The sequence below is a fragment of the Hypomesus nipponensis genome, chromosome 28 (assembly GCF_054491055.1).
Source record: "Hypomesus nipponensis isolate SF chromosome 28, ASM5449105v1, whole genome shotgun sequence".
Lineage (NCBI taxonomy): Eukaryota > Metazoa > Chordata > Actinopteri > Osmeriformes > Osmeridae > Hypomesus > Hypomesus nipponensis.
In genome coordinates, this window is record NC_140388.1 from 12397288 (window position 1) to 12407805 (window position 10518).

Consider the following 10518-nt stretch of genomic DNA (forward strand, 5'->3'; position numbering starts at 1 on the left):
TGACTTTGATTAACGTGACTGGGATGTGAAAGTGTTGAGTTATAGGCCTATAGTAAGATGCTGAGAGATTGGATATTTTACGTGTCTTCAGCTGGAGAGGGTGATGGTATTTACAGTTGCGTGTGTGTGTGCTTTGTTGTGTTCCTGAGTGTGTGTATACATACATCCATCCTCTGTGTGTTTTACACAATACATTTAGGATGCCGTGTTCAACAGTGTCCGTTATCTAATAATAGAAAACGGAGTTCATACGACGTATACTCTGCCAAACGTTTTAGTCTGGCGCTCTTTGTTATAGTTGCGTGTTTGACTGCAATAACCCGCTTTAGTGTATAGATTAGCGTATCAGAAATAGTCCCAATTCCACATCTATGGATTATTATTATAACTAGGTTGGGGTTGTATGCTCTAATCCTACCAAGGTCGTTGGTGTGTTCCTCTAGCGCAATTAACACAAACCAGGAACCCGTTATTGTGGATCAAGTGACATTTATCTAGATGAATGTTCTCCGTTAGATCGACTGAGCTTTATTGCTTATCAGGGGGGATGAAATTAATGTGTCCATAGGCTGCACGAGCTTATTGCCATTACTTTGAGTGTGTGTTTGTGTGCGTGCGTGCGTGTGTTTGTGTTGGTTTGGAACGGATTCCAGTAGTCCTATTCCTGTATCAGTTATTGCATGCACACGTTTTATACATTAGCACATATCTAAATGTTGCCTCAAATGGGCCTGATGGCAAATGCGCGCACACACTCAAACACACACACACACAGTGCAGAGTTCACTGTCCCCGTCATGGTGAGGGAGAGCTAAGGAGAGGCAAGTCTACATCCCTTTGACTTGTCTTCTAATCTGTAATTTGCAGAATGGGTCTCATGCTCTTTAATCTCCACGTGACTCGAGTGCTGGTAAATGCAGGACGGGAGGCAGTGTGTGTGAGTGAGTGACAGGTACAAGATTGGGTTCAAACTAACAAACTGCATTATCAAATACCCAATGTCGAACTTGCAAAGACACTGATCACAGATAGCACATCTACTCTATACTGTATATATAGAACACATACTACATAGAATATTCTAGTAGAAGTATATCCTTGGGCATACAGTAGCACAGGATGGATCTGATGGACCGGTCCACCTCACTGCCAGCCCCAGGGGAGACCGTCATCCCTCAGATGAGGCTGGGAGGCTGGAAGGGATGACAGGATCAGGGGAGACCGTCATCCCTGCAGATGATGCTGGGAGGCTGGAAGGGATGACAGGATCAGGGGAGACCGTCATCCCTGCAGATGATGCTGGGAGGCTGGAAGGGATGACAGGATCAGGGCGGGGAATCAGCCTGTTCTGCTCAAAGAGCATTATTATGTTTACTGGTTTAATCAGGGGTCCCCTCGTGTGAGAGTGGGAAGCCCCTTTAGTTAAGAGGATAGGCGTTGTGTAGATGGAAAATAAAATCTCCTTTGGGTTTGTGTTGCTAAGAGCAAGTTCTTAAAATAAAATAGCCAAGCGAAGGAACGTTTCTGAAAGAAGCAGGTAGTGAGTTTACAGGTAACTTTTTGACTGCTCCTCAAAAACTGTAGTTGAAGTCTTCTCTCTCTCTCTCTCTCTCTCTCTCTCTCTCTCTCTCTCTCTCTCTCTCTCTCTCTCTCTCTCTCTCTCTCTCTCTCTCTCTCTCTCTCTCTCTCTCTGTGTCTCGGGGGAGAATGTTGTATCTGTCAGTTTGACTTTGGCCGGCCCCTCGGTAAATGTGCTGCCGTGGCGACGGTGTGATTGATGAGGTCGGAGGCTGTCGTTCTGTGACTGGCACAAAACCAGCACTGCTGTTCTGGAGAGCATACCACACACACACACACACATGCACGCATGTTCACACACACACACACACACACATGTGCACACACACACACATGTGCACACACACACACACTGCTTCTGTACTCAACAACCCGTCACATCCTGTGTTCATCTCCTCGTTGCACTTCCTCTTCTTCCTCGTCTTGTTGTTCTCTCCAGGTTTCTTGCGTTCAGGCAGTGACACAGTGACCAACACCATCCTGCGTTCAGGCAGTGACACAGTGACCAACACCATCCTGCGTTCAGGCAGTGACACAGTGACCAACACCATCCTGCGTTCAGGCAGTGACACAGTGACCAACACCATCCTGCGTTCAGGCAGTGACACAGTGACCAACACCATCCTGCGTTCAGGCAGTGACACAGTGACCAACACCATCCTGCGTTCAGGCAGTGACACAGTGACCAACACCATCCTGCGTTCAGGCAGTGACACAGTGACCAACACCATCCTGCGTTCAGGCAGTGACACAGTGACCAACACCATCCTGCGTTCAGGCAGTGACACAGTGACCAACACCAGATGTGATGAGGGAAGTAATGAGCCTCAGAGTGAGACTTAAAGCAGCAGGAAGATTCGATCAGAGATGTTGAATCGTTTGCAGAGAGACGCCATCTCTCATCCCTCACTGGAAGAGCACAGCTGAGCTGTCAACGACACACACATCCGTCAGGTCTTACAGTCAGGCCCAGAGGCAAAAACATCCAAAAGTTGTCTGATAAACACTGTAGACTAGATGTAAACTGTCTCTAAATGGTGAGATTATCATGAATTGCTAAATGAATTATCATGTTTCATCCAACCACTTCTAAATTCCATACATACATGGCACAGCTATGCCACCTGGATCTCAGTCAATACGTTGTGTGTGTGTGTGTCATTTATTCAGCGTGACCTGCAGGCTTGATGGCAAACACTGACATGCCAGGTAATCGCTATGGCAACGTCCCAACAGCTGTGTCACAGTCTGTGGAGAACCTGTGTGTGTGTACCCCTGTGTGTGTGTGTACCCCTGTGTGTGTGTGAGTGTGTGTAGTACCTCTCACTCTCCAACCTGGGGGATTCCAGTTAGCTTCATTGAATTGCGATTCAATTTCTGTCTTGAAAATTGTCAATTTTCTGCAAGGACTTGCAATCCAGCAATGGAATTTAAATTAAACGCTGTTGAGATGAAAATTTCATGGAATGGGAATGAAGCCAATCCTGCTGGGTTGGGAGTTCTGGGTTGGACGTTTAGTTCAGCAAGAGCCAGAGTTCTTCCTCTTGTATTTCATTGCTGTCCACTTCCACATGTTATAGTATCCTGTTATAGTATGCAGTGTGTGTGTGTCTGTGTGTGTGTCTGTGTGTGTGTGTGTTTCTGTCAGCTTGTTGCCTCAGACCCAGCTGTCTGTCTGACGTCTGGTTTGATTTGACATCCTGCCGCGGAACACACCATCTGAGCCTGAAACCACACACTTACACACACACACACACTCACACACTAACACACACACCACCACTACCACTGCCTAGAGAGAGAGAGAGAGATAGAGAGAGAGAGAGAGAGAAAGAGAGAGAGAGAGAGAGAGAGAGAGAGAGAGAGAGAGAGAGAGAGAGAGAGAGAGAGAGAGAGAGAGAGAGAGAGAGAGAGAGAGAGAGAGAGGAGCTAGTGCACCACTGTCTGTGTGAATTAGAGCTCATTTGCTAATGGCCCGGCCCGTGCTAGCTGGCTGAGGGATAAATCAGCCCACTGTTGCTGCAGTGCGTCGGGCCAGAGGTGGGCAGAGCCAGGCAGGATTGGCTTCACTGGGTACCCGGCTAGCTGGCTGGCTAGCTAACTGGTAGGATGGATGGCTGGCTGGATGACTGGCTGGCTGAATAACTGGCTGGCTGGCTGGCTGGCTGGATGACTGGCTGGCTGGCTGGCTGGCTGGATGACTGGCTGGCTGGATAACTGGCTGGCTGGCTGGCTGGATGACTGGCTGGCTGGATAGGGTGATGAGGAAGGGGGGTTATGGGGCCCTATGATGAAGTGACAGTTTGCCACGTGGAGCTGTCGCCTTCAGTCTGGGAAAAAAGCGAAGAAAAATGCCGCCCTGCACTTTTAATGGCACGGCTTTTGCTGCAACATTAAGCAGCCACTGCAGGGGAGAGGATGGAGAGGGGGAGTGTGTGTGCGTGTGTGTGTGTGTGCGTGTGTCACACAGTGCACAAAAACGCATTGAGAAAAATAGTGCCTTAGAGTCCAAGAACACATACAGCTTTCCCCAACGCAATTTTTAAACATAATTTTCATTAACATGATTATTTCTGTGCTAATACCCAACCCTCACTCCTGAAACTGCAAAGAGAGAGTGAGTGTGTGTGTGCCTGTGTATGTGTGTGTGTGTGAATGCACGTGTGAGTTCCTGCATATGTTTCTGTTTGTTCTACACGTTAATCTTTCTACCCCACATGGTGTCTGCCATGCGGGGGGCAAAGCGCTGTCTCAATCTTCAGGGCCTCCGCACCCTCACAGCTGTGACAGAGGGCTGAGTTCCGAACCCAATGCATCAATTTGTCATTAAACAGAATGATTAAAACATCATGGAACAGCGTGATATCAGCGATGGTCTCCGCTGATACGAGGAGATTCTGTTCATCGTGGTGTTTCTGAACGGCTGTGTGTTACAGCAAGGTCTGCTCTCTTGGTCGCTTCGGTGATGCGGTGACAGAGGGTAACAATGAGGAAGGTTCAATCGTTTCAGAATTGAGTAATTAGGTTTTAGGTGTGCGTGTGTTTGTGTTTGTTTGTGTGTGTCCTTGGGGGCAGGTGATTATAGAGGGGCAGCAGGTGCAACAGCAGGTAGTCATTCGCATCAAAGACTGTCTCTCACACACACACACACATACACACACACACATCTGGCATTGCACTACACACACACACACCATATATCCCTGGCATCTACTGTGGATGTGAAAGCAAGTACCTGCTTATACACAGAAGTACTGAACAGTAATATATATCCAGCCTGTAAGCACTTCTTTGCTGGTCTCTGCAGTGTTCTCAAACACAAGGGTAAACCCATTCACAATGATGTTGAAGGCCTGACTGTGAGTTGTCTAAACTGCCTTTATCTGCCCAAGATGAGGGAGAACCAGCTTGTTACAACTGCAGATGCAAAGTCTAATATCTGTACAGAACTGCCCAGGATCTGCTGCAGTGCTGACCAAACACCGTACACTTACAGATCACACTTACAATGTGAAACAGGAATGATAACTATCCCAGTTGTCGTAAAGGGTGTTTACGATGTTTTCTTTAACTTCAACGAGATACAATCGCTGGTGGTGGTTGAGCCCTGTAAGAGAAAGCAACAGTACTATAGTTCACTTTGCCTTTTAACAACCTTCGACACAGTCCCCTCAGCTTAGTGAAGATGAGGAATTAAGGATCTAAAAACAGAACCACTTTAGGGTATTGAAGGTCACACACGGCACCCTCTCACCTCCCCACTGACCACACGGACAAACGACAATACCATTCTCTTTCTTCACACCACAGGTGTGTTATTAAATCAGTTAAATAAGTTTTCAAACGTTATGTTCTGTAAACGTTTTAGAGAGTACAGCACACTATGAGTCTTTTTATGTTATTTACAATAAAAAAACAACCGTTTCATTGTAAATAATCCTACACACACTGTTCACCACTCAATCAAAACAAACCCTCGGACAACCAACTCACTCATCGCCCCCTCCTCTGCCTATGAATGAACTATTTATTGGAAAGACAGGGAGTGGGTGGAGACAATAATCTCTAAATCCCAAACCCCCCGGAATCTGGATTACAGCCCCCTCCCTCTCTATGTAAACGGGATTAGCGATGACTATACCTTCACTAGGCGTCTCTTCTGCTGGAAAGACCCAGGGAGGTGGGCCCTGGTTGCTGTGTGAAGTCCTGCAGGAAACAGCCTGCGTCGAAATCGAACCGGGGCACCTGAACTGAGGCCTTAGCTCCGTGCTCTTACCCTGTGAGCCACCGGGGCGATCCAAAAATGACAAAATAAATTAGACTGAAACGTTTGGTTTCAACCCCCCTCCCCCCCATCATATCATGTAGCCTACAGTGTCGGTCAAAGGTAGCCGTGTTTGGAATAGAATTGTGGCAGTTTAACCATTGGTACATTTAAGAAATGTTTTCAGATAAAGCAAGTGGCCTGTGGGATTATAAATACTGGACTCTCATAGGCTGACTGGCACTTTGCTGACAAAAGGGATTTTTGTGGAGACATTGAAACAGCCCAGATCGCTCAAATGGACACAGAACAAGGGAAAAGACCATTTCAAAATACAGAGGTAAAAAGACAGAGTGCTTCACTTTCAGACATATGCACGCATTGCACTTTCTCCACGTGAATGAGAGAGAGAGAGAGAGAGAGAGAGAGAGAGAGAGAGAGAGAGAGAGAGAGAGAGAGAGAGAGAGAGAGAGAGAGAGAGAGAGAGAGAGAAAGCAGGTTTTCAATGAGGGATTTTCAGAGGTGTCAGAGCCCAGCCCCCGTCCCCCTCTCCCCAGTCTCTCCATCCTCCTTGATAACGGTGGTACCTTTCAGCGCGAGTGCTTTGAAGCCTGTGAGCAAGCGTGAAGCAAGCTCGTGACTGCGAAGCCTCACTTATCACAACCTGCTTGGCGCGTGGACCCGCCGCGAGCTACAGCATCTCAGAGCTCCTTCATGTCTGGGTGTTGAACAAACTCAACGCTGCCGTCACTATTCTGACAATTATTAATTTTTGTATGGTCATGGAATGCTGAACCAATTTTTCAAGGCGTCAAAGAAGTTATCACAACGATACGCCGCCGTTGACAGCAGCGGAACTTGGCGTTTGTTGGCGTGTTTTCAGTTTTAGGTGGCGGTGTATTATAAATTTTTCGTCATATCCAGGGATAACACCCTACTTTTTAACCTTTTTTATGGCAAAGTTTCTCGCTGAATTGCTAGGATGCACACTTCCAGACAAGGGCACTTCGCCGATGTTCGAGGTAAGACTAAACCAGGTCTGTCATAAATTGCCTTTTTTTTTGCATTTCATATTTGCGGGCAAGATAGTTGTAGGCTACTGTCTGAATGCATCATGGCATTTGTACCGAACAACTCCCGTTAGATGGAGCAACCTGTCAGTGTCACACATCACTGGGTTCTCTATGGCAACCGGAAAAAAGTCTTTGTTCATCAATATGATTGACAGTTACTATGCTGTTGCAGTTCATACAATCATTCATAAGCCTAGCTGTCGTAGACATCGTCGTAAATATGTCGATAGATATGGTAGTTCAGACTATAAGTCTGTAAGTGAAGTGAAAGAAAATTGCCTTGGCACTCTTTCTGCGTTTTATTTTAATTTGATCAGAGGTTTGTTTCTTTTGCGTTTGAATCAGAATGAACCGCCTTAATTCTGTGTCAGCCGTGTGCGCTGGATGTGTATAAAGCTTGTGATATGTGACTTGAACGCTGTAGACTTGGCCGAGTTTTTTGTACAGTAGATTGTGCCACATGTGAGGTGCCAGCTGGCTGGCGCTGTCTTGCAAGTACTGGCTGATATGTGAAGTGCGTGCATATGGGTCAGTGTGTCAGAATGCACATACAGACTGCACCTGTATAAGGACAGGTTCTTGAGACAGACAGTCAGTGAATCTAGGCTACACCCCTGCGCGCGTGTGTGAGTGGATTTGTGTGTGGATGTTTGTGTGGGCGCATTAGTTCATTTATCACGGCACAACTATACTAAGTGTTCAGCAGTCTGGACTCACGATAAAAAAAAAATGTAAAAGCTAAAATTCACGGTATGTTCTCCCGACTTCACTGTGGGAAAGGCAGGCTGAGCTATGGGTCTGTACAGAAAGTTAGCTTTAACAGCAGTTGCCCACAAACACTTAAGACATCAAACCTAGAGCCTGACCGGGTCCTTCTCCTGGGAGGGAGGGGATGACCTGGGCTGGACACAGGCCGTGACCCATGGCCCTCACCTGCAGCCCTCACCTGCAGCCCTCACCTGCGGCCCTCACCTTGTGTCCCAGCTGACACGAGCTCTCCATGGAAACGTATTAAAATCATCATCACAGAGATGTGACAGCGAAGGGTCGTAATCCGCCAGTAATGGCTGCTCCGCAGGCGGGAAATTATTTGCGGGAGCTCTGCGGCTTAAGAGGGAGGGAGAGAGAGAGAGAGATATAGAGAGAGAGATAGAGAGAGAGAGAGAGGGTGAGAGAGGGGGTGTGTGTATGAAAGACTAAAAGTGTGTGCGTGAAAAAGAGGGGTGGCAGATAGAGAGAAGGGTGGATAGGAAAGGGAATAGCGGGGGGGAAAGAGAGAGAGACAGAGAGAAACAGAGAGAGACAGAGACAGAGGGGCAGGGATTAGTAGTTACATAAGAACAGAAAACAGGCGGAGGGGTCTTTGTAAGGCCATCAGATCAGCTAGTTGGGTAATCCTGCACACACACACACACACACACACACACACACACACACACACACACACACACACACACAGGGTATTTACCTACTGAGCCACTGTCCCGTTGTTTATGTGTCGCTTCTCAGGTGTGTTGCTGTGGTTACTCCCCAGAGCAGAGAGGAGTGCATGTGCGTCTCAACCTGGCTGCTGTGCTCATGTCCACCAGGTCTTCACTTCACAGTGGGGTCGCTGTCCCAGGATTCTTTTGATTCGCCTCACCTCCTCACTGATTGTGGATATTCCAACATGCAGACAGACAGACAGTTCTGCAGACAGGCAGACAGAAAGGTAGACAGACAGACAGGCGCAGACAGACTTATTGCCAAGCCAATGAACAAATTAACTAGTGTGTGTGTGTTTGTGTGTGCGTGTGTGTGTGTTTGTGTGTGCGTGTGTGTGTGTTTGTGTGTGTGTGTGTGAGAAAGAGAGAGAGAGCGTCTGTGAGCGTGTCTGCATGTCTGTCTGCCCCCGACACCCTCTCAGTCTTGACCCTTCACACCCCTTTTATCCTTCTATAATTCTCTCCTCTCTCTCTCTCTCTCTCTCTCTCTCTCTCTCTCTCTCTCTCTCTCTCTCTCTCTCTCTCTCTCTCTCTCTCTCTCTCTCCATCTCTCCTCCTCTCTCTCTCCATCTCTCCTCATCTCTCTTCATCTCTTCTCTCCCCCACTCTCTCTCTCTCTCTCTCTCTCTCTCTCTCTGTCCATCTCTCCTCATCTCCCTCTCTTCTCATGTCTCTCTATCAGCTGGCTGGCGGCTCCCTTCTGAACAGACTTTCTGGTAACCGGGAAATGAGTACAAGTTACAGATGGAGATGTAATAAAACAACTATAAAGGGGAGATGATGCTACTTACATCCCAGTTTATTTTATGGTAGATGTGTAATGTGATCAAAGTTGAGAAAAGTTAAGAAATTGTTTGCATTCTTTGCAAGAACAAGATTTATTTAGAGGCTGTGAGTGTTTGCCTATGTGTGCGTGTGTGTGTTTGACTGTGTGTATGTTTGCCTGTGTGTGTGTTTGACTGTGTATGTTCGGCGGTGTTTGTGTGGTTGGGGCTTGCAGTGAACATGTTGCATTAATCCTAGCCAAACCCTGATTTAACTTGGCTGTTCATTTCACACTGGACTTGGTTTAACTGTAACAGTCTGCAGATAGTAATCCTGAACATTTGCATACTGTATAACTGCAAACACTCTGCACACACACAATCCCTCAAAATATCATTTAGAGTGTGTTTGTCTATCATCATAAACACATCGTTAAAAATGGTTAAATCGTTAAAAATGTTTTATTATATACCAAGGATCATTAGTTGCATAACTGTTTGTCTAGGACACAAAATGGCCTTTTTGGTTTGAAAGAATTCCAGATTATGTGTCTTAAGGGGGATCAGCTAGACTATTTCCCTGCTGAGAAAGGCGAAAGTCTTTAAATTTCGCAACGTTTTATAGAAATGTTTGGTTGACCATTAAGAAGGGTCTAATTCAATGGGTTTGCATGCAAATGATAACCTTGTTTTAAATCATGGAGATACACTGAACAGTAAGACTCTGGATTTAACACTGGATTGTCAACTCTCTCGTTCTGAGCATCACAGTCCTACTGGTAATTTTGGAGTTTTAATGCTCAAATCAGAAATCCTGTGTCAGGTGTTTGAGGTGTTTTAAAGGTATATCGTACCCTCGTAAATGTCTTCTGGTAAATAAATCACCTGGTGAGCTTGGAATGAGAACATATCACATTTTACTGTGCAGAGGATGGGAACAGGAAGTGTTCTTCGACATGATACTACCAACTGGTCATTGGAAGTAAACTGAGTGTATGTGAGTGTATGTCCGCGCGTGTGTGTGTGTGTGTGTGTGTGTGTGAGAGAGAGATGAAGCTGAATACTCTGTGTCTGTCTGTAGTGAGAATGCTTTTAAAACCCTGCAGTGCTGTGCAGCTGTTACCATGTCTAAGAGGATTTAACAAGGTGTGCAGGGTCTGTCTGTAAGGATATCCCCTCGTGTATATGATCAGACGAGAACATGTAAAAAGATGATCCATCCATCACACATACACACACACACACACACACATCAAAGCCCTCACGCGTAGTGACATAGCTCTAGTCTTTATCTCCTACTTTTTGATCTCTCTTTTAAAAAACAAATCGTGTTTGCCGACACCACTGATTTGGCT